General features: G+C 51.3%; 1 protein-coding gene across 11 annotated transcripts in view; it reads left to right on the top strand.

The window, feature by feature from the left end:
• The window catches only part of tmem198ab (transmembrane protein 198ab), a 235,954-nt gene that overhangs the window by 45,561 nt on the left and 166,547 nt on the right, over positions 1–23,846 (top strand). For 8 of the 11 annotated variants that reach the window (XM_070875186.1, XM_070875189.1, XM_070875183.1 and 5 more), the window contains exon 3: positions 15,646–15,739. The exons of the other annotated variants lie outside the window; for them this stretch is intronic. The gene's annotated coding sequence lies outside the window, so the exon portion shown is untranslated. The remainder of the gene's footprint in view (positions 1–15,645; positions 15,740–23,846) is intronic. 11 annotated transcript variants of the gene reach the window in all.

Here is a 23,846-nt window from a genome sequence, read left to right as displayed (position 1 = left end):
GATGACTTGTTTCCACACCAAAAGGGATGAGTTCACAGATGTTTCAATGAAGGACCCGATATTCCAGGTCCTGAACTCCAATCGAAGGGGTGGAAGATGCCTGTGCGTGGACTTTTTTAACGTGTGGTGACCGTTGCACACCAGCCACCACACGGGGCTTGACAGAGCTAGGTCTTGGTCCAGTGGCAAGGGTTAACCAGGACGACTGGAGACCAGCTCTGCTGCACGGACCTAGTGCGCTACACATATCGCACAGTGTGGGCTGGGCCCCTGCTGCCCCTGGGTCCTCGCCTCTCCTGGGCCTCGTACCCTCATTCGCCGCACCTCCGCCACGATCTCTCGCCGCTCCTCCGCCACAAACGTTCGCCGAACCTCCGCCACGATCTCTCACCGCTCCTCCGCCACATATGTTGGCTGAACCTTCGCCACAAAAACTCGGCGAACCTCCGCCACGATCTCTCACCGCTCCTCCGCCACATATGTTGGCTGAACCTTCGCCACAAAAACTCGGCGAATCTCAGCCACGATCTCTCACCGCTCCTCCGCCATGACCCCTCGCCGCTCATCCGCCCCGACTTTCCCGCTCTTCCGCTGTACCTGGGCCCCGCCGATGTTCCTGCCCACGCTCCAAACGGCGACCTGGGTTTCGATGGCGTCATCCAGTCGCCCCCCTTGAAGCCGTCGCACACTTGTAGCAGCTCGCGCTGGAAGCTTCAGTGGTATGCTCTTTTATCCTTCCGACCTGCGGTGGTGTCCTCTCGCAGGTCAGGTAACTATCCTCCCGCTCGCTGTGTTTTGCTGAAGAAACCCACCCTGCTGTACTGGGGAGACTTTGCTGTAGTTTGGGGTCATGAGCTCTGTTTGCTGCAGTTCGTGGAGACTCTGTTTAAATAGATTCTGCAGACTGTGTGCTGTTTAAATAGATTCTGTAGACTGTGTGCTGTTTAAATAGATTCTGTAGACTGTGTGCTGTTTAAATAGATTCTGTAGACTGTGTGCTGTTTGAATAGATTCTGTAGACTGTGTGCTGTTTAAATAGATTCTGTAGACTGTGTGCTGTTTAAATAGATTCTGTAGACTATGTGCTGTTTAAACAGATTCTGCAGACCGCTATTTAAATAGATTCTGTTTGCTGAGTAAATAGACCCTGCTTGCTGTAAAGTAGACCATTTGCTGTGAGTCCTGCCATCAGTCCCGCCCCGCCTCCGACTCATTGGCTGACACAGCGCTGTCAATAAACACACTGCCAAATTACATGCTAATTGCCCAGTAAATGGCAGACTTAAATGCACTCAAATCTCATTAAGGTTTCATCATAACAGCACCTATTCCCCACAATTACCAGACTGATTAAAAGAAAGAAAGACGTGGATTTATATAGCGCCTTTCACGACCGCCGGATATCTCAAAGCGCTTTACAGTGCTTTTGGAGTGTGGTCACTGTGGTAATGAGGGAAATGCGGCAGCCAATTTGCGCACAGCAAGCTCCCACACACAGCAATGTGATAATGACCAGAAAATCTGCTTTTTTGTTATGTTGATTGAGGGATAAATATTGGCCCCAGGACACCGGTTTAGAACAGTTGGAACCTACTGGGAAAGAAAAATGGGGATTTTTTTTCCCTCATTCCTGAAGCAGATAAAGGCTTCAGATAGGTTCTGATCATTTCCCCAGAACATCATCATCATAGGCAGTCCTTCGAAATTGAGGAAGACTTGCTTCCACTTTAAAAGTGAGTTCTCAGGTGACTGAACAGTCCAATACGGGAATTACAGTCCCTGTGGTGAAGGAAAGGGTGGGTGGGACTGATTTGCCGCATGCTCCTTCCGCTGCCTGCGCTTGGTTTCTGCATGCTCTTGGCGACAAGACTCGAGGTGCTCAGGGCCCTCCCAGTTGCTCTTCCTCCAGTTAGGGCGGTCTTTGGCCAGGGACTCCCAGGTGTCCCCAGAACAATAACAACAACTGCCACCAAGTTCATGGTCTACAGGGCTGTAATAATAACTGCCCTCCTGTATGGCTTAGAGACATGGACCAGGTACAGCAGACACCTCAAATCGCTGGAGAAATGCCACCAACGATGTCTCCGCAAGATCCCCTGGGAGGACAGACGCACCAACGTCAGCGTCCTCAACCAGGCCAACATCCCCAGCATCGATGCACTGACCACACTCGATCAGCTCCGCTGGGCAGGCCACATTATCCACATGCCAGACACGAGACTTCAAAAGCAAGTGCTCTACTCGGAACTCCTTCACGGCAAGCGAGCCCCCAGGTGGGCAGAGGAAACGTTACAAGGACACCCTCAAAGCCTCCCTGATAAAGTGCAACATCCCCACTGACACCTGGGAGTCCCTGGCCAAAGACCGCCCTAAGTGGAGGAAGTGCATCCGGGAGGGCGCTGAGCACCTCGAGTCTCGTCGCCGAGAGCGTGCAGAAACCAAGCGCAGGCAGCGGAAGGAGCGTGCGGCAAACCAGACTCCCCACCCACCCTTTCCCTCAACGACTGTCTGTCCCACCTGTGACAGAGACTGTAATTCCCATATTGTACCGTACAGACACCTCAGAACTCACTTTTAGAGTGGAAGCAAGTCTTCCTCGATTCCGAGGGATTACCTATGATGATGATGAACAACACCAACTTGCATTTATATAGCGCCTTGATTGTAGTAAGACGTCCCAAGGTGCTTCGCAGGAGCGATTATCAGACAATATTTGACACCGAGCCGCATAAGGAGATGTTCAGTCAGGTGACCGAGAGTTTGGTTGAAGAGGTCGGCTTTAAGAAGTGTCTCAAAGGAAGAGAGAGAGTTGGAGAGCAATGTTCCTTGTAAACTGCTCGGCCGAGCACTGCTCCAGGGAACCTGTACGGTCGGCGGGCCGGCTTTTCAGTGCAAAAACCATGGCTTATCAGTGCCAATAATAGTTTAGAGGCAGCATTGGTGGAGAGGTTTAGGTGGAAGAGAAATTCCAGAGCTTGGGGCCCAGGCAGCTGAAGGCACAGCCACCAATGTGGGGGGGGGGGGGGGTGAAGAAAGTGTGAAGGGTTACATCAGAGGCCAGAATTGGAGGAGGGCAGAGATCTCGGGGCGGTGGAGGGCGGGGGAATTGTGGGCCAGGTCGGGGTTATAGAGATAGGGAGGGGGCGAGGCCGTGGAGGGATTTGAAAACAAGGATGAGAATTTTTAAATTGAGGGAGCCAATGTGGGTCGGTGAGCACAGGGGGTGAGGCGTGAATGGGACTTGGCGCGAGTTAGGACACGGGGCAAAGAGATTTGGATGAGCTGAACTTTAAAGAGGGGCCGGCCAGGAGAAACGACTTTTTGTATTTTAATGAGCGTATAATAAGAACAAAACATAAGAAATAGGAGCAGGAGTAGGCCATTTGACCCCTCGAGCTTGCTCCGCCATTCAATAAGATCATGGCTGATCTCAACTCCACTTTCCTGCACGATCCCCATATCCCTTGATTCCCTTAATAGCCAAAAGTCTATCGATCTCTGTCTTGAATATGCTCAAGGACTGAGCTCCCACAGCCCTCTGGGGTAGAGAATTCCAAAGATTCACCATCCTCTGAGTGAAGAAGTTTCTCCTCATCTCAGTCCTAAATGGTGGTCCCCTTATTCTGAGATTGTGACCCCTGGTTCCAGACTCCCCAGCCCGGGGAAACATCCTCCCTGCATCTACCCTGTCAAGCCCTGTCAGAATTGTGTCTGATTCAATAATGGGAATGCTCCATTAGAATTCTGATAATTCAATTGACTGGACATTATGCTTCATCTCGAGCCTATTAGCTGAATGATGTGTTGGACTGAAAGTTCATTGACCTGCGGAGCGGGAGTGGCGGGTGGGGGGGGGGGGTGGTGGGGAGCGGTGGTTTGGGGTGGGGGTGCCGTGGTGCGGGGGTGGAAGGGGAGGGAAAAAGGGACAAAACTGGGAAAGGTGCCCACAGGTAGTCAACCAGTTTTGGAAGAATCTCAGCACCAGAGCCCATGACTGTGCAGATTTACGTCAAGTTGAAAGAGAGAGGGAGAGGGAGAGGAAGAGAGAGAGAGAGAGAGAGAGAGAGACAGAAAGACAGAAAGAAAGAAAGAGAGGGAGGGAGGGAGGGTGGATGGATTGATTTTCGGCCTTGATGATTTTGGGGGCGGTAATGTCGGCGGGGCGGTAAAGTTAGCGCCCGGGAACAGTTTGTGCCTCAGTCAGTAACATTGGGCAGCTGGGCCCTGAGTCAGGGGGGGGGCACAGCACTAAGGGACACGTTGTACACCTCTCCTGGGCGTTAGGATGGGAAACTCCTGAGCTAAAGAGCTAGGCCTGGGAGCGCTCCCAGAGACGCCTGGGGGGGCCAGGGGAAAAAAAAACGAAAATACACCCCACAAAAACATTCCCAACACACTGCCCACGCCACCACAACACAAATCGCTAAATAAATTGAAATAAATAACAATCACACTTACCTTGGGAGTCCATTACTCACCTCTCCACTGTCGGGATGGTGGGGCCGCCCTGATTTCCCGGGCGGCCACTGCGGTGCGCGCTGCGGGGCGGGCGGGAGACAAACCTCGCGCCGGTGTCGCCACCAGGGGGCGCTGCACACCGGGCGCAGCTCTTCCGGGCGGTGATGCTCCGCGCCGCCGCTAAACTGGACCCGAGGATCGCCGCGGGGCGCTGGAGGCTGACCGCCCGCCCAGAACACCTCACCACTGCCATTTCCGCCGCTCCGGGGCGAGAAACGGAGCGCAGATCCTCCCCTTTCACAACCAACGGACGTCCCAAAGCGTTTTACAGCCAATAAAATACTTTTGGAGTGTAGTCACTGTGGTAATGTGGGAAACACGGCAGCCAGTTTGCTCACAGCAAGCTCCCACACACAGCAATGTGATAATGACCCAGATAATCTGTTTTTTTGTTATGTTGATTGAGGGATAAATATTGGCCCCAGGACACCGGGGATAACTCTCCTGCTCCTCTTCGAAATAGAGGCCATGGGATCTTTTATGTCCACCTGAGAGAGCAGACGGGGCCTCGGTTTAACGTTTCTTCCAAAAGACGGCACCTTCGACAGTGCAACGCTCCCTCAGCACTGCACTGGGAGTGTCAGCTTACATTTTTGTGCTCAAATCCCTGGAGTGAGACTTGAACCCACAAACCTTCTGACTCACAAGGCGAGCGTGCTGCCCACTGAGACACGGGTGACACTCGTAAATGTGTGATGCTTATGTAAGAGGCCATCGCACATCGCTCTTCATTTTATAAATTCCCTTTGTTCTTGGATAAAGCCTTCCTCAGGAAGCCAGGCCCATCACGAGGGTCTCATCAATGGGCTCTTTATGAGATGGTTTCGATGCTACTTTGTCCAAAGCCAAATGGAGTGCACTTTGGGTCCGAGTGAATATTTACCGTTCCGACCCATCGTGCGACAAGCTGGACAGACCCCCGGGCTGGTCGCGTCTGGCCGCGAACCGGAGGAGAATGGCTTGTTTAAGGGTTGCCACGGTGACGGAGCATCAGGGCCGAGGGTTCGGCACAGAAACAGGGCCCTTAACTCAGTCGGAGAGGCAGCGATTGAGCTGCAGTGCCCTGTAACGACCCCGCTGAGACAAGGGCCAGGAAACAATTGGGTTCTGTTCATTTTAGTTCAATAGGCCATCGTCCCATTGTAATTCAAGGGAAATTACATGCTTGGCCTCCCAGCTTAAGGTCATGGGAATTTCTAAGGAGGTTTGTCAACACTAACCTTCCGATTAGGAATCCAACGTCTCTGGATATCCTTGCAGAAAACCAAGACATCTATCCACTACCTCACACTTTCATTTTTATTCATTCCTAAACCAGGGCTGGCTTTCACCGCAGCCAGCTGTATTTTCCTCAGCTTTATTTTGCATGGTGTCAGCTGTCTCAGTGGGCAGTACACTCTTGCCTCGGAGTCAGAAGGCCCACTCCGCAGACTTGAGCCCATAATCCAGGCTGGCACTCCCAGTGCCAGCACTGAGGGAGCGCCGCACTGTCGGAGGTGCCGTCTTTCGGATGAGACGTTAAACTGAGGCCCCGTCTGCCCTCTCTTGTGGACGGAAAAGATCCCACGGCCACTATTTCGAAGATGAGCAGGGGGAGTGATCCTCGGTGTTCTGGGCCAATATTTATCCCTCAACCAACGTCGCCGAAAAACTGGTAAATCTCCTCATTATCGCATTGCTGTTTGTTTAATCACGCTCTGCGCAAATTGGCTGCCGCATTGCCTGAATTTCAAAAATGACTTCATTGGCTGTAAAGTGCTTTGGAGGTGTAATGGTGTAATGTGTGCCCCTGTGAGGATGCTGACAGGTTTGTAGAGCTGGTCTGGAGGGTGTTGCACGGGGCAGTCCCGTGCAATCGGTTTTTAAGTCGGTTCATGGACTCCCAGGCCGCCTGCAATTTCTGCGGTCTAGAGGAGTCTGTGTTCCATGTATGTGTTGAATGTGCGAGGTTGCAGCCCCTGTTCCATTACTTGAAGGGGCTGCTCCTCAAATTCTGCTTGCACTTCAGTCCCACACTCCTGATCTTTGGGCACCCTGTGCGGAGGGGAGCGGGTAGGTCCGAAGGCCTCCTCGTAGGACTGCTCCTGGGCATGGCCAAGGGGGCCATCAGCCGGTCCAGGCAGCGGGTGGTTCAGCCCAACTGCCTGCCTCTCTTCCGCGGTTACATCCGAGCCAGGGTGTCCCTGGAGATGGAGCATGCGGTGTCCACCGGTACGTTCGTGGCCTTCCGCGAGAGGTGGGCGCCGGAGGGACTGGAGTGCATCATCACCCCCGGCAACCAAATTTTAATTTGACCGTTTATTGTTAAAAGGTTTTATTGGGTAATTTGTCGGTTTCAGTCCCCCCTTTAATCAGGGGGCACTTGATTTATTGTTTTGCACTAAAATAGTTGTAGAGCTGTTGAGTTGGGAGTGGCTTAGCCAGTCACGTGATGTTCACAAGGCTCAATAAAACCCCAGCCAGTTGGGTTCGGGGGATCCACGATGAGACAGTTGGTTGTGAGCCTGGTGGATGAACTGGTAATGTGTCGTGTGATTGTTGAACCTTTGCTAATAAACCAACTGGTTCTTAATAGCAACGTGTTGTTATGAATTCTTAAGCAAAGAACCCATGAAGCAAATGCATTACAAAAGGCGCAATAGAGATGTTGTTTATTTTGAAGTTATCTCCCTTACGTCAGCTCACCTGAACATGGTGACCCATCCTCGTGTCTCCCTCGCTCTGGAATCCCACCTCTAATGTAAGGCCACAGAACAGGAACGAGCGCTGCTCCCAGCTTGGCGGAGGTCACCTATCATGAAGAAATCAGCTGCTCTTGTTCCAGAGTACGTGTCAGCAGCAGGCAGAGCCAGTTGTAAATATAGACACCAGCGCTTTCACACTGGAGATGTTGCTTTCAAATATAGCCCTTCACAAGAACGCATGCCAGGGAGGTGAGTGTTTCAGCAGATCCTGTAATTATTACTAATCTCCCATCGAGGTGTCTCCCTTTTTGTGAAGCTACTGCACCAGAGAAAATACTCTTCTATTAATGCACTTGTCACCGATTCTTTTCCTCTTGATCACTGCGGCAACAACAACAAATTGCATTTATATAGCGCCTTTAACGTCGTGAAACGTCCCAAGGCGCGCCACAGGAGCGTCTAAAGTCAGAACAAATACATTTGACGCCGAGCCGTATAAGAAGAAATTACAGCAAATTGGTCAAAGCGGTCGGCCTCAAGGAGCGTCTTGAAGGAGGAAAGAGAGGCGGAGAGGTTTAGGCAGGGAGTTCCAGAGCTTGGGGCCGAGACAGCAGAAGGCACGGCCACCAATGGTTGAGCGATTATAATCAGAGATGCTCATGGACGCAGAATTAGAGAAGCGCAGGGGGGGGGTTACAGAGATAAGGAGGGATGAAGCCATGGAGGGATTTGTAAACAAGGATGAAAATTTTGAAATTGAGGTGTTGCTTAACTGGGAGCCAATGTAGGTCAGCGAGCACAGGGGGTGAGCGGGACTTGGTGCAAGTTAGGACACGGGCAGCCGAGTTTTGGATGACATCAAGTTTACATAGGATAGAATGTGGGAGGCCAGCCAGGAGTGTGTCGGAATAGTCAAGTCTAGAGGTAACAAAGGCATGGATGAGCTGAAGCAAGGGAGGAGAGGGGCGATGTCACGGAGGTGGAAATAGGCGGTCTTAGTTATGCTGCGGATATGTGGTTGGAAGCTCATTTCAGGGTCAGATTTGACCACCAAGATAATGAAACGATCTGATCCCCGATACTCCAACTGCATCGCGCTTCTTGATAGAGATGTACAATGAATATCACAGAAGGCATTTGTTGCTAAAATTACAAGATAGGTTCTGATCAAGAAGGTTAGCATCGTGCAGCACTGAAATTGGAGAAAGAGCGACTCCCACTCTCTCTGCTCTTCCTCCATAGACCTGCAAATTTTCAACAAAACCCAGCTGCCCCGTGACCTAATGCGCGCCAAGTCCCGCTCACCCATCACCCCCTGTGCTCACTGAACTACATTGGCTCCCGGTTAAGCAACTTCTTGATTTCAAAATTCTCATCCTTGTTTATAAACCCCTCCATGGCCCTCGCCCCTCCCTATCTCTGCAATCTCCTCCAGCCCCACAAACCCCCCCGAGATGTCTGCACTCCTCTAATACTGCCCTCTTGAGCATCCCTGATCATAATCGCTCCACCGTCGGTGGCTGTGCCTTCTGTTACCTGGGCCCCAAGTTCTGGAACTCCCTCCCTAAACCTCTCTACCTCGCGATCTCGCTCTCCTCCTTCAAGACGCTCCTTAAAACCTACCTCTTTGACCAAGCTTTTGGTCACCTGCGCTAATTTCTACTTCTGCGGCTCGGTGTGAAATGTTGTATCTCATAATCCTCCTGTGAAGCGCCTCGGGGCGTTTCACTACATTGAAGGTACTACACAAATACAAGTTGTTGTTGTATAAGCACAGGAGTAGGCGACAGGGGCCTTTGAACCTGCTCCACCATTCAATAAGATCATGGCTGATCTTCGACCTCAACTCCACCTTCACACCCGATCCCCATAATTCTTGTTTCCCCTAGAATGCAAAAATCTATCGATCTCACCCTTGAATTTATTCAACGATTCAGCATCCACAGCCCTTTGGGGTAGAGAATTCCCAAGATGCTCTTCTGAATCTGCTCCCACCGCCCTTTCGGGCAGCGTGTTCCAGACCACAACAACTCGCTGCGTAAAATAATTTCTCCTCATCTCCCCCTCTGGTTCTTTTCCAATCACCTTAAATCTGTGTCCTCTGGTTACAGACCCTCCTGCCACTGGAAACATTTTCTCCTTTTCCACTGTATCAAAATTCTTCATAATTTTTAACATCTCTAATAAATCTCCACTTAACTTTCTCTGGTCTAAGGAGAACAATCCCAGCTTCTCCAGTCTCTCCACATCATTGTTATCTCTGGCTACTGGCCATTCTGACTGCATTTCCCCAGAATCCCAACCATTGCCCGTGCTGTCCCTGCCCTGGGAGTATTTGATGGGACAGTGTAGAGGGAGCTTTACTCTGTATCTAACCCGTGCTGTACCTGCCCGCGGAGTGTTTGATGGGACAGTGTAGAGGGAGCTTTACTCTGTATCTAAGCCGTGCTGTACCTGCCCTGGAAGTGTTTGATGGGGCAGTGTAGAGGGAGCTTTACTCTGTATCTAACCCCATCTGCCCCTGCCCTGGGAGTGTTTGATGGGATAATGTAGAGGGAGCATTACTCTGTATCTAACCTGTGCTGTACCTGCCCTGGAAGTGTTTGATGGAACAGTGTAGAGGAAGTTTTACTCTGTATCTAACCCTGTGCTGTATCTGCCCTGGGAGTATTTGATGGGACATTGTAGACGGTGCTTTATTCTGTATCTAACCCCGTGCTGTACCTGCCCTGGGGGTGTTTGATGGGACAGTGTAGAGGGAGCTTTATTCTGTATCTAACCCATACTGTACCTGCCCTGTTTGATGGGACAGTGTAGAGGGAGCTTTACTCTGTATCTAACCCATGCTGTACCTGCCCTGGGAGTGTTTGATGGGACAGTGTAGAGGGAGCTTTACTCTGTATCTAACCCCGTACTGTACCTGCCCTGGGAGTGTTTGATGGGACATTGTAGAGGGAGCTTTACTCTGTATCTAACCCATGCTGTACCTGCCCTGTTTGATGGGACAGTGTAGAGGGAGCTTTACTCTGTATCTAACCCATGCTGTACCTGCCCTGTTTGATGGGACAGTGTAGAGGGAGCTTTACTCTGTATCTAACCCCGTGCTGTACCTGCCCTGGGAGTGTTTGATGGGACAGTGTAGAGGGAGCTTTACTCTGTATCTAACCCCCTGTACCTGCCCTGGGAGTGTTTGATGGGACAGTGTAGAGGGAGCTTTACTCTGTATCTAACCCCGTGCTGTACCTGCACATAATTTTGAAGTGACACTTCAGTGCATTACCGAGGAAGAGCTGCACTGTCAGAGGTGCCGTCTATTGGATGAGGTTGGAACCCAATTCGGGTGGGCGTAAAACATCCCACGGCACTAGTTGAGGAAGAGCCGGGGAGTTCGCCAGCTATCCTGGCCAACATTCATCCCTCCGTCAGCAAAGCGGAAACCAGACCATTCACATGATAGCTCCCTGCTGTGCGCAAAAAAAAATGTCTGCGGCATTTACCGCTGCGGTAAAGGTTAGAGTAATTCGCGCTGCGTGAATCACACTTGAGAGGCGGCACGGATGCTGCGTAAAGGCCGTCGTGCCAGTTTCCGTCCCGCCATACCAAACAGGAGCTGCCTGGCACAGAGGAGTGAGTTAGACTGTGCGGGGCGGGTATCAGGGTGGCTGGTGCAAGGACACAGTCTCCTGTCATTGGCTGCGTGCTCTCATTAACGTCACTGCATTAGCCCTGCCGTGTGAGTTCTATATTTAACCGCCGACGCGCTACGGATGACTAATCCTGCACAAGTTGCATTAAATCCGCCGGAGTGAAGTGTGTCAGAGGAGGTTATCGATTCCCAGTGGGGCTTGAGTTCCCTGTGTGCAGTGTCCCCCTGTCAGAGATGAACAGATTTTATGTCAGCGTCTGTCAGACAGGTTAAAGAGGCACTGCTGAGTCAACCATCTTCTTTAATTGAATATATAACTGTAGACCGAGGCTCCGTCCTCTTTGGAACTCTCTACCCCCCCCAGAGGTCTGTGGATGCTCTGTGGTTGAGTATATTCAAGGCCGATAGCGATAGGTTTTTGGACTCGAGGGATATGGGGATCGGGCGGGAAAGTGGAGTTGAGGTCAAAGATCGACCATGATGGAGAGAGAAACGTTTCTGCATTGTCTTAAGCATAGACAATAGCCGGGCTTCCTCCTGCTGTAATCTTAACCTCATCCAAAGCTCGTCTGCCCGTGTCCTAACTCGCACCGAGTCCCACTCACCCATCACCCCCTGTGCTCGCTGCCCCGTGTCCTAACTCGCACCGAGTCCCGCTCACCCATCACCCCCTGTGCTCGCTGCCCCGTGTCCTAACTCGCACCGAGTCCCTCTCACCCATCACCCCCTGTGCTCGCTGCCCTGTGTCCTAACTCGCACCGAGTCCCGCTCACCCATCACCCCCTGTGCTCGCTGCCCCGTGTCCTAACTCGCACTGAGTCCCACTCACCCATCACCCCCTGTGCTCGCTGCCCCGTGTCCTAACTCGCACCGAGTCCCGCTCACCCATCACCCCCTGTGCTCGCTGCCCCGTGTCCTAACTCGCACTGAGTCCCACTCACCCATCACCCCCTGTGCTCGCTGCCCCGTGTCCTAACTCGCACCGAGTCCCGCTCACCCATCACCCCCTGTGCTCGCTGACCTACATCGGCTCCCGGTTAAACAACGCCTCGATTTCAAAATTCTCATCCTTGATTTCAAATCCCTCCATGGTCTCGCCCCTCCCTATCTCTGTAATCTCCTCCAGCCCCAAACCCCCCCCCGAGATGTCTGCACTCCTCTAATTCTGCCCACTTGAGCATCCTGATTACAATCGCTCAACCATCGGTGGCCGTGCCTTCAGTTGCCTGGGCCCCAAGCTCTGGAACTCCTCTCTCTAGCTTACTTTCCTCCTTTAAAATGCTCCTTATAATCTACCTCTTTGACCAAGCTTTTGGTCATCTGCCCTAATATCTCCTTATGTGACTCAAAATCAAATTTAGTTTGTTAACAGTCCTGTGAAGCATCTTACTTTTTACTATATTAAAGGCGCTATATAGATGCAAGTTGATGTTGTTATACATAACATATTCGAAGTTTTATGGCTGGGCACACCTTTGGTCAATTATACATTCCTGAGTTCGCATTTAAAATCAAAATTCCGAATGTAAAACGTGCCTCACTGCAGCACCCCCCATTGGGGGGTGGTTGTAATTACAGTGTGACAAGTTTACATAAAGAAAGACTTGCATTTCTATAGCACCTTTCATGACCTCAGGACGTCCCAAAGCAATTTCCAGCCAATGAAGTAAATTTTGGAGTGTAGTCACTGTTGTAATGCGGTAACGCGGCAGCCAACTTGCGCACAGCAAGCTCCCACAGATAGCAATGTGATAATGACCAGATAATCTGTATTTTAGTTATTTTTTGAGGGATAAATCTTGGCCCCAGAACACCGGGGAGAACTCCCATGCTTTTCGAAATAGCGTTATGAGAATGTTTCTGTCCACCTGAGAGGTGGTTGAATATGTTAACCGAACGACGGAACCTCTGACAGTGCAGCACACCCTCAGCACTGCACTGGGAGTGCCAGCCTAGATCTTTGTGCTCAAGTCCCTGGAGTGGGACTTGAACCCACAACCTCCTGACTCAGAGGCGAGAGTGCTACCCACTGAGCCACAGCTGTCATTGCGTCAGTCACAACATGCTTAATTGTGGCACAAATTCTTTCTAGGCTTTGAAATTTTAGATTACCCACTGGCTTGTGAACGATAGAAGCACCAACATTGCGTCCTCGACCAGGCCAACATCCCCAGCATCGAAGTACTGACCATACTCGATCAGCTCCACTGGGCGGGCCACATTGTCCGCATGCCAGACATGAGACTCCCAAAGCAGGCGCTCTACTCGGAAATCCCACACTGCAAGTGAGCCCCAGGTGGGCAGAGGAAACGTTACAAGGACACCCTCAAAGCTTCCCTGATAAAGTGCAACATCCCCACCGACACCTGGGAGTCCCTGGCCAAAGACCACCCTAAGTGGAGGAAGTGCATCCGGGAGGGCGCTGAGCACCTTGAGTCTCGTCGCCGAGAGCATGCAGAAACCAAGCGCAGGCAGCGGAAGGAGCGTGCGGCAAACCAGACTCCCCACCCACCTTTTCCTCCAACCACTGTCTGTCCCACCTGTGACAGAGACTGTAACTCCAGTATTGGACTATTCATGGAGGCAAGTCTTCCTCGATTTCGAGGGACTGCCTATAATGATGATGAACTATAGCGAATCAAATTAACAATTTTTTTGGAAGCACAGTGGACATTTGTAGATTGCTGTCAGATAGGCATCATAGAGTATGTGCTGATAGAATGATATCATCCCTAATGGCTAAGACACTTGATGTTGGTACTCATTACTGTGGACTGAAAATGTCCCCATCACCATTGTGTATTTCATCCAGCTTGATCGGTATCCAGGAGGGTCCAAGGCTGGATTAAACACAACAGAGTTTCGGGCCGTATCGTCAGTTGACTTATTTCAATCGCCTAACTCCACTGTGCAGTGGTGAGACAGAATTCCATGTCGATGAGTGCTGATGTTACAATCCTCCAAATTCTCAGTTATAGGACACTAGGACATTTGGAAACACTTTTGCCTTTCTAAATTTCAGAGAGCATTGTAAGTAACATTCTAAGTTTGGCAGAAATGATAGAAAAGCAAATTATAATTTAAATGGAGAAAAATTGCAAAGTGCTGCAGTACAGAGGGACCTGGGGGTCCTTGTACATGAAACACAAAAAGTTAGTATGCAGGTACAGCAAGTAATTAGGAAGGCCAATGGGATGTTGGCCTTTATTGCAAGGGGGGCAGAGTATAAAAGCAGAGAAGTCCTGCTACAACTGTACAGGGTATTGGTGAGGCCACACCTGGAGTACTGCGTACAGTTTTGGTCTCTGTATTTAAGGAAGGATATATTTGCATTGGAGGCTGTTCAGAGAAGGTTCACTGGGTTGATTCCGGAGATGAGGGGGCTGACTTATGAGGAAAGGTTGAGCAGGTTGGGCCTGTACCCATTGGACTTTAGAAGAATGAGAGGTGATCTTATTAAAACATATAAGATAATGAGGGGGCTCGACAAGGTGGATGCAGAGAGGATATTTTCACTTATAGGGGAAACTAAAACTAGGGGACATAGTCTTAGAATAAGGGGCCATCCATTTAAGACTGAGATGAGGATAAATTTCTTCTCTCAGAGGGTTGTAAATCTGTGGAATTCTCTGCCCCAGAGAGCTGTGGAGGCTGGGTAATTGAATATATTGAAGGCAGAGATGGGGTTTTTGAACAATAAGGGAGTAAAGGGTTATGGGGAGCGGGCAGGGAAGTGGAGCTGAGTCCATGATCAAATCAGCCATGATCTTATTAAATGGCGGCGCTGGGTCCTCAACTATTTATAATTTATATTAATGACTTGGATGAAGGGACCGAGTGTAATGTAGCCAAGTTTGCCGATATAAAGATGGGTGGGAAAGCAAATTGTGAGGAGGACACAAAATATCTGCAAAGGGATATAGACAGGCTAAGTGAGTGGGCAAAAATTTGGCAGATGGAGTATAATGTGGGAAAATGCGAGGTTATTCACTTTGGCAGAAAAAATAGAAAAGCAAATTATAATTTAAATGGAGAAAAATTGTAAAATGCTGCAGTACAGAGAGACCTGGGGGCTCCTTGTACATGAAACACAAAAAGTTAGTATGTAAGTACAGCAAGTGATCAGGAAGGCAAATGGAATGTTGGCCTTTATTGCAAGGGGGGTAGAGTATAAAAGCAGAGAAGTCCTGCTACAACTGTACAGGGTATTGGTGAGGCCACACCCGGAGTACTGCGTACAGTTTTGGTCTCCGTATTTAAGGAAGGATATACTTGCATTGGGGGCTGTTCAGAGAAGGTTCACTCGGTTGATTCCGGAGATAAGGCGGTTGACTTATGAGGAAAGGTTGAGTAGGTTAGGCCTATACACATTGGAGTTCAGAAGAACGAGAGGTGATTTCAGTGAAACATGTAAGATAATGAGGGGGCACGCCAAGGTGGATGCAGAGAGGATATTTCCACTCATAGGGGAAACTAAAACTAGGGGACAACATCTTAGAATAAAGTGCCGCCCATTTAAAACTGAGATGAGGAGAAATTTCTTCTCTCAGAGGGTTGTAAATCTGTGGAATTCTCTGCCCCAGAGAGCTGTGGAGGCTGGGTCATTGAATATATTTAAGGCGGAGATCGTCAGATTTTTGAGCTTTAAGGGAGTGAAGGGTTATGGGGAGCGGGCGGGGAAGTGGAGCTGGGTCCATGATCAGATCAGCCATGATCTTATTGAATGGCGGAGCAGGCTCGAGGGGCCATATGGCCTACTGCTGCTCCTATTTCTGATGTTCTTATGTGATCATACAGATCCCAATCCTTTTCTGAGGAATCCACTCCACATTTTCCGGGAGAGATCTGCTCACGTTCGGCGACAGATGGACCCAGTCGGCTGATTATCACAGTGAGTGGGGGAGGGGGGATGGGGGGGGGCGGGAGTGGGGGTGAGCGAGGACCAGACGGCTGATTATCGCGGGGAGTGGGGGAGGGGAGGTGGGGGGTGTGAGCGCGGACCAGACAGCTGAGGGAGGTGGTGAAATTCTGCATCGCTCGGGGAAGGGCATTCCGCTCCATGTGGAAACAAATTATTTCTAAGCTTATTACTGTTAACAAGCAGAAATAATAATTTGCACAATTCTGCACAATCGTAGGAGTCCTGGACCAATACTTATCCTTCAGCCAACATCAATAAAACAGATTATCGCACTGCGGTTTGTGGGAGCTTGCTGTGCGCAAATTAGCTGCCGCGTTTCCCACATTGCAACACTTCAGAAGTTCTTCATTGGCTGTAAAGCGCTTTGGAACATCCTGAGGTAGTGAAAGGCGCTATATAAATGCAAGTCTTTCTTTTTTCCCTCGCACCAAGTCCCGCTCACCCATCACCCCCTGTGCTCGCTGACCAACATTGGCTCCCGGTCCAGCAACGCCTCAATTTTAAAATTCTCATCCTGGTTTTCAAATCACTCCATGGGCCTCACCCCTCCCTATCTCTGTAATCTCCTCCAGCCCCACAACCCCCCCCGAGATGTCTGCGCTCCTCTAATTCTGCCCTCCTGAGCATCCCTGATTGTAATCGCTCCACCATCGGTGGCCGTGCCTTCTGTTGCCTGGGCCCCAAGCTCTGGAACTCCCTCCCTAAACCTCTCCATCTCTCTATCGTCCTCTAAGACGCTCCTTAGAACCGACCTCTTTGACCAAGCTTTTGGTCACCTGTCCTGACACTGAGCCACCTTATGTGGCTCGGTGTCAAATCTTCTTCGGTAGTCTCTCCTGCGCTGTCCTGATACAAGTTTTTGTTGTTTAAAAAGAAAGAAGGACTTGCATTTATATAGCGCCTTTCACGACCACCGGACGTCTCAAAGTGCTTTACAGCCAATGAAGTACGTTAGTACAACCGGGACATTAATGGGGAGGGGGGGTCAGAGACGGTAGTGATTCCAGGATAGTTAAGCCCCCATTTTAACTCGGGTGTGGGGGGGGGGGGGGGGGAACGGGGTGCTTGGGCGGGAAGCGTGCGGGATGATGTCGGCATGGAAACCAAGCCGGGCCTGATTGGCCGTCTCCCAGTGCGGACGGACGCCCGAGCCCGGCGGGAATGGCAAGGCGCGGACGAAATGTGCCCCGTAGCGCGAGGTTAAGAGGGTGGGGCCCAGCGGCGGGAGGCGGCGGGAGGAGGGACAGCCCCGGCTGGAACAGGGTCACCGACGCTGGCGGGCCGTACTCCTGGAGGGTTTCATCGCCCGCCCCACCCGGTCGAACAGCCTTTCTTCCCTCCTCCCATCCCCAATAATCGTTTCGCTCGCTGCTGCGTCCTGGAGATTAAACCTGAAGGCGCCAAGCCAGTCCTGCTAAAAGCAACAGAGAGAAACTTACATTTATATAGCGCCTTTCACACCTTCGGGACGTCCCAAAGGGCCTTACAGCCACCTTTTTGAAGTGTACTTTTTTTTAAAGATCGGATAGGCTGGGGTTGCTTTATTTGGAACAGAGGAGGCTGAGGGGAAATTTAATAGAGACGTATAAAATGGATGTACTTATTTGTACTGCAGAATGGTTTGGCCAGGAGCGGGGGGGGGGGCGGAGCTTGTCAGGGGGCAGGGCTTAAAGTGCAGTGCGGAGGGGGGCGGGGCTGGACTGACACCTGTCTATCAAAAAAAGTGCAGTACAAATAGTTTCTTTGGAACAGAGGAGGCTGAGGGGAGACCTTATTGAGGTGTATAAAATTATGAGGGGCCTAGATAGAGTGGATAGGAAGGACCTGTTTTTCTTAGCAGAGGGGTCAACAACCAGGGGGCATAGATTTAAAGCAATTGGTAGGAGGTTTAGAGGGGATTTGAGGGGAAATGTCTTCACCCAGAGGGTGGTGGGGGTCTGGAACTCACTGCCTGAAAGGGTGGTAGAGGCAGAAACCCTCACCACATCTAAAAAGTGTTTGGATGTGCACCTGAAGTGCCGTAACCCACAGGGCTGCGGACCCAGAGCGGGAAAGTGGGATTGGGCAGGATAGCTCCTTGTCGGCCGGCACGGACACGAGGGGCCGAAATGGCCTCCTTCCCTGCTGTAAATTGCTATGGCTCTATAAGTCACTGTTGTAACGTGGGAAACGCAGCAGCCATTTTGTGCCCAGCAAGCTCCCACAAACAACAATCTGATAATGACCAGATAAGCTGTTTTATAGTGATGTTGATTGAGGGATAAATGTCGGCCCCAGGACACCGGGGGAGAACTTCCCCCGCCCTTCTTCGAAATAATGGCCCTGGGATCTTTCCCATCCTACAAGAGAGGGCAGACGGGGCCCCCGGTTGAACGTCTCATCTGTGAGACGGCACCTTAAACTTTGTTTTAATGTCCCTGTGATTTCCCTCCCGTTTATTTTGCTGGCAGCTGTGCCATCTCCGGGAGATTAGTCTTGAGTTCCTGGAGGCTGCTGGGACATCCTGGAGGGTTGACAACCACGGCGCTCACTCAGTCTCGCTGGGCAGGCAGGGTTGAAAATCGGGCCCTTCACGTATGAAGTGTTGTAGAAAGGCAACAACAACTTGCATTGATATAACGCCTTTAACAAGGCACTTCACAGGAGCGTTGTGAGATTAAAAAAATATGACACCGAACCGCATAAGTAGAAATTAACGCAAGTGACCAAAAGCTTGGTCACAGAGGTAGGTTTTAAGGAGCGTCTTGAAGGAGGAAAAAGAGGCGGGAGAGGTTTAGGGAGGGGGTTCCAGAGCTTGGGGCCCAGGCAAGAGAAGGCACGGCCACCAATGGTGGAGCGATTATAATCAGGGATGCTCAAGAGGGCAGAATTAGAGGAGCACAGACATCTCGGGAGGGGTTGGGGGGGTGGGGGGTTGTGGGGTTGGAGAAGATTACAGAGGTAGGGAGGGGCGAGGCCAAGGAAGGATTTGTAAACAAGGATGTGATAATTTTGAATTTGATGCGTTGCTTAACCGGGAGTCATTGTAGGTCAGCGAGCACAGGGGGAGATGGGTGAGCGGGACTCGGTGCGAGTTAGGACACGGGGCAGTGAGCACAGGGGGGTTGATGGGTGAGCGGGACTTGGTGCGAGTTAGGACACGGGCAGTGAGCACAGGGGGGGGGGTGATGGGTGAGCGGAACTTGGTGCGAGTTAGGACATGGGGCAGTGAGCACAGGGGGGTTGATGGGTGAGCGGGACTTGGTGCGAGTTAGGACATGGGGCAGTGAGCACAGGGGGGTTGATGGGTGAGCGGGACTTGGTGCGAGTTAGGACACGGGGCAGCGAGTGCAGGGGGGGTGCTGATGGGTGAGCGGGACTCGGTGCGAGTTAGGACACGGGGCAGTGAGCACAGGGGGGTTGATGGGTGAGCGGGACTTGGTGCGAGTTAGGACACGGGGCAGCGAGCACAGAGGGGTTGATGGGTGAACGGGACTTGGTGCGAGTTAGGACACGGGGCAGCGAGTACAGGGGTGGTGATGGGTGAGCGGGACTCGGTGCGAGTTAGGACATGGGGCAGTGAGCACAGGCGGGGTGATGGGTGAGCGGGACTCGGTCATCGGTGCGAGTTAGGACACAGGGCAGCGAGTACAGGGGGGGTGATGGGTGAGCGGGACCCGGTGCTCGGTGCGAGTTAGGACACAGGGCAGCGAGTACGGGGGGGGTGATGGGTGAGCGGGACTTGGTGCGAGTTAGGACACAGGGCAGCGGGTACAGGGGGATGATGGGTGAGCGGGACATGGTGTGAGTTAGGACACAGGGCAGCGAGTACAGGGGGGGTGATGGGTGAGCGGGACTTGGTGCGAGTTAGGACACAGGGCAGCGGGTACAGGGGGGGGTGATGGGTGAGCGGGACTTGGTGCGAGTTAGGACACAGGGCAGCGGGTACAGGGGGATGATGGGTGAGCGGGACATGGTGTGAGTTAGGACACAGGGCAGCCGACCTCAAGAATGGGACTGGTTTTATCCAGGGAGAGGGGCGTTGTCAGCTATCATGATCCGGATTCTCTCAATTGCTTAGATAAGTGGTGAACGTAGATACAAATGGGTTCTTTAATTTGGAATGTACGTCTAGATCAAGAGGATAAAATGAATAAACAAGGCTGAAGAGATCAGAATGGGAATTTTTATTAACCCCGGAGTAGCTGGTGTGTATTCGGGTCCGAGCTAGAGGCTGTGCTGATAATTTCTTATTCACTCTCGGGATGTGGGCTCACTGGCAAGGCCGATATTTATTGCCCCTCCCTGATTTGATACAACTGAGAAAGAAAAAGAAAGACTTGCATTTATATAGCGCCTTTCATGACCATCAGACGTCTCAAAGCGCTTTACAGCCAATGAGGTACTTTTGGAGTGTAGAAACTGTTATAATGCAGGAAATACCAAATTGCGCACAGCAAGCTCCCACAAACAGCAATGAGCTAATGACCAGGTAATCTGTTTTTGTTATGTTAACTGAGGGATAAATATCGGCCCAGTACACCGGGGAGAAATCCCCTGCTCTTCTTCGTAATAGTGCCGCGGGTTCTTTTATGACCATGCGAGAGAGCAGACAGGGCCTCGGTTTGACGTCTCATACGACAGATTGAACCTCCGGCAGTGCGGCGCTCCCTCAGCCACTGAGTGGCTTGCTGGGCTGCCTTCAAAGAGTGAACCACGTTGGACTGGGACTGGAGTCACGTATAGCCCGGACCTACTGAATAACGACTGCAGTTTCCTCCTCCCCTAAAGGACATCTGTGAACCAATCAGTTGACAATCCGACAGCTCCATGGTCACTTTTGCTGATAACGACTTTTTATTTTCCAGATTATTTTTAAACTGAATTCAAATTGTAAAACGGGCCCATGCTGGGATTTGAACTCGGGTTCTCCGGATTACTCGTTCAGTAACATACCAACAATAACTTGCATTTACATAGCGCCTTTAACGTTGTAAAACGTCCCCAAGACGCTTCACAGGAGCGATTATCAAACAAAATTTGACACTGAGCCACATAAGGAGATATTGGGACTGGTGGGAAAAAGCTTGGTCAGTGAGGTAGGTTTTAAGGAGCATTTTAAAGAAGGAGAGATAGACGGAGAGGCGGAGAGGTTTAGGGAGGGAGTTCCAGAGCTTAGGGTCCAGGCGGCTGAAGGCACGGCCACCAATGGTGGAGCGATGAAAATCAGGGATGCTCAAGAGGCCAGAATTAGAGGAGCGCAGAGATCTCAGAGGGTTGTAGGGTTGGAGGAGGTTACAGAGATAGAGAGGGGGTATGGAGGGATTTGAAAAGAAGGATGAGAATTTTGAAATCGAGACGTTGCCGGACTGGGAGCCAATGTAGGTCAGTGAGCACAGGAGGTGAGGGGTGAGCGGTACTCGGTGCGAGTAAGGACACGAGCAGCACAATACATCATACAAAGTGTGAACGAGATAAATAACTGGCTTGGAAGAGGACTGAGGGATCATCATCAAAGGCAGTCCCTCGAAATCGAGGAAGACTTGCTTCCACTCTTAAAATGAGTCCTTAGGTGGCTGAACAGTCCAATACGGGAACCACAGTCCCTGTCACAGGTGGGAGAGACAGTGGTTGAGGGTAAGGGGAGGGTGGGACTGGTTTGCCGTACGCTCCTTCCGCTGCCTGCGCTTGTTTTCTGCATGCTCTCGGCGACGAGACTCGAGGTGCTCAGCGCCCTCCCGGATGCACTTCCCCCACTTAGGGCGCTCTTTGGCCAGGGACTCCCAGGTGTCGGTGGGGATGTTGCACTTTATCAGGGAGGCTTTGAGGGTGTCCTTGTAATGTTTCCTCTGCCCACCTGGGGATGGCTTGCTGTGTAGGACTGAGCGGTGCAAGGGTAACGATAGCAGTGATGCGATCGATAAGTCGAGCTGGGTGATTTCTCAGCTACTGGGCTCTGGCAGTATCAGGCCAAGTTAGACTGCTGCCTGAGGATGAATAATGTAAGGCACCAGGTTACATAGAATTATCTCCCAACCTTCCGACAGGAAATTCATTTAGTTGGGTGGAATACCTGATAGAACAGATTGTATGTGGAAGGTGTTGTGTTCCGAACACAGATGAGGCTGCACACAGGGTGATTAAAGTAACAGTGACCTCAGTCTTTATTAAGTAACAGGCCTTAGGGGCCGGCTTATATACAGTGCTCCCAAGGGATGCTGGGATCCCTTGGGACTTCAGGGGATGCGCTCCCTAGTGGCGGAACATGGGAGTGCACGCTTTACAGATACACAACATCACTCCCCCCCAAAGTCAAAGTGAAAACTATTTACAAGGTGAGGCGGTCGGGAGCCTTTCTTTCCCTGGTGGACCGCCTCGGTACAAATGTGTGTTCTGGTGTGTTGGCTGTGCCCTCGCTGGGCTGGCGTGTTGTTGGCTCTGCAGGGCTGCTGGGTGAGCCTGGCCTTGCTGGGCTGTTGGGCGTGATGGGTTCGATTTCCTGGTCCGGCGTGGTGTCGTTGATCCTTTGGGTGTGTGTTGTGGGCTCGCGAAAGGTGGTGTCTGCTGTGGGTTGTTCAGGGCAGTTTGTGAATCGCAGCCTCGTTTTCTGCAAATTTGTCCATTGTCTAGTTTGACTACAGACACCCTACTCCCTTCTTTAGCTATCACCGTGCCCACGATCCACTTGGGACCATGTCCATAGTTTAACACAGACACAGGGTCATTCAGATCAATTTCCCGTGACACAGTGGCGCGACCATCGTTTACATTTTGTTGCTGTCGCCTGCTCTCTACCTGATCATGCAGGTTGGGGTGAACCAGCGAGAGTCTGGTTTTAAGTGTCCTTTTCATGAGTCGCTCAGCCGGGGGCACCCCTGTGAGCGAGTGGGGTCTCGTGCGGTAGCTGAGCAGTACTTGGGACAGGCGGATTTGGAGTGAGCCTTCTGTGACTCGTTTAAGCTTCTGTTTGATGGTTTGTACTGCCCGCTCTGCCTGCCCATTGGAGATTGGTTTAAACGGGGCCGAGGTGACATGTTTGATCCTATTGTGGATCATGAATTCTTTAAATTCAGCACTGGTGAAACATAGCCCGTTGTCACTGACCAGTATGTCAGGCAGGCCGTGGGTGGCAAACATGGCCCTCAGGCTTTCAATGGTGGCGGTGGCGGTGCTTCCCGACATTATTTCACATTCAATCCAGTTTGAAAAAGCATCCACCACCACAGGAACATTTTACCGAGAAACGGGCCCGCATAGTCGACATGGATCCTCGACCATGGTCTGGAGGGCCAGGACCACAAACTTAGTGGTGCCTCTCTGGGCGCGTTGCTCAACTGAGCACACATGCTGCATCGCCGTACACAGGTCTCTAAAGTCAGAGTTGATACCAGGCCACCACACGTGGGACCTGGCTATCGCTTTCATCATTACTATACCCGGGTGTGTGCTGTGGAAATCCGAGATGAACGTCTCCCTGCCCTTTTTGGGTAGCACTACGCAGTTACCCCACAACAGGCAGTCTGCCTGAATGGACAGCTTGTCCTTTCGCCGCTGGAACGGCTTGATTAGTTCTTGCATTTCAACGGGGATGCTGGCCCAGCTCCCATGCAGTGCACAGTTTTTTACTAGGGACAGCAGAGGATCTTGGCTGGTCCAAGTCCTAATCTGGCGGGCCGTGACAGGTGATTTATCATTTTCAAACGCTTCCATGACCATCAACAAGTCTGTGGGCTGCGCCACCATCAACAAGTTTGCAGGCTGCGCCATTTCCACCTCCGTGGTGGGCAATGGTAGCCGACTGAGAGCATCCGCATAGTTCTCGGTGCCTGGCCTGTGGCAGATGGTACAGTTATACGCTGACAGCGCGAGTGCCCACCTTTGTATGCGGGCTGAGGCATTAGTATTTATCCCCTTGTTTTCAGCGAACAGGGATTTGAGGGGCTTGTGATCGGTTTCCAGCTTAAATTTGAGGCCAAACAGGTACTGATGCATTTTCTTTACCCCAAACACACACGCTAATGCCTCTTTCTCAATCATCTCTTGGCCTTAAACAAGCTCCTGGAAGCATAGGCGACAGGTTGCAACTTCCCCGCAACGT

Source organism: Pristiophorus japonicus, chromosome 3 (assembly GCF_044704955.1).
Source record: "Pristiophorus japonicus isolate sPriJap1 chromosome 3, sPriJap1.hap1, whole genome shotgun sequence".
NCBI lineage: Eukaryota > Metazoa > Chordata > Chondrichthyes > Pristiophoridae > Pristiophorus > Pristiophorus japonicus.
This window is presented reverse-complemented; position numbering and strand designations above follow the sequence as displayed.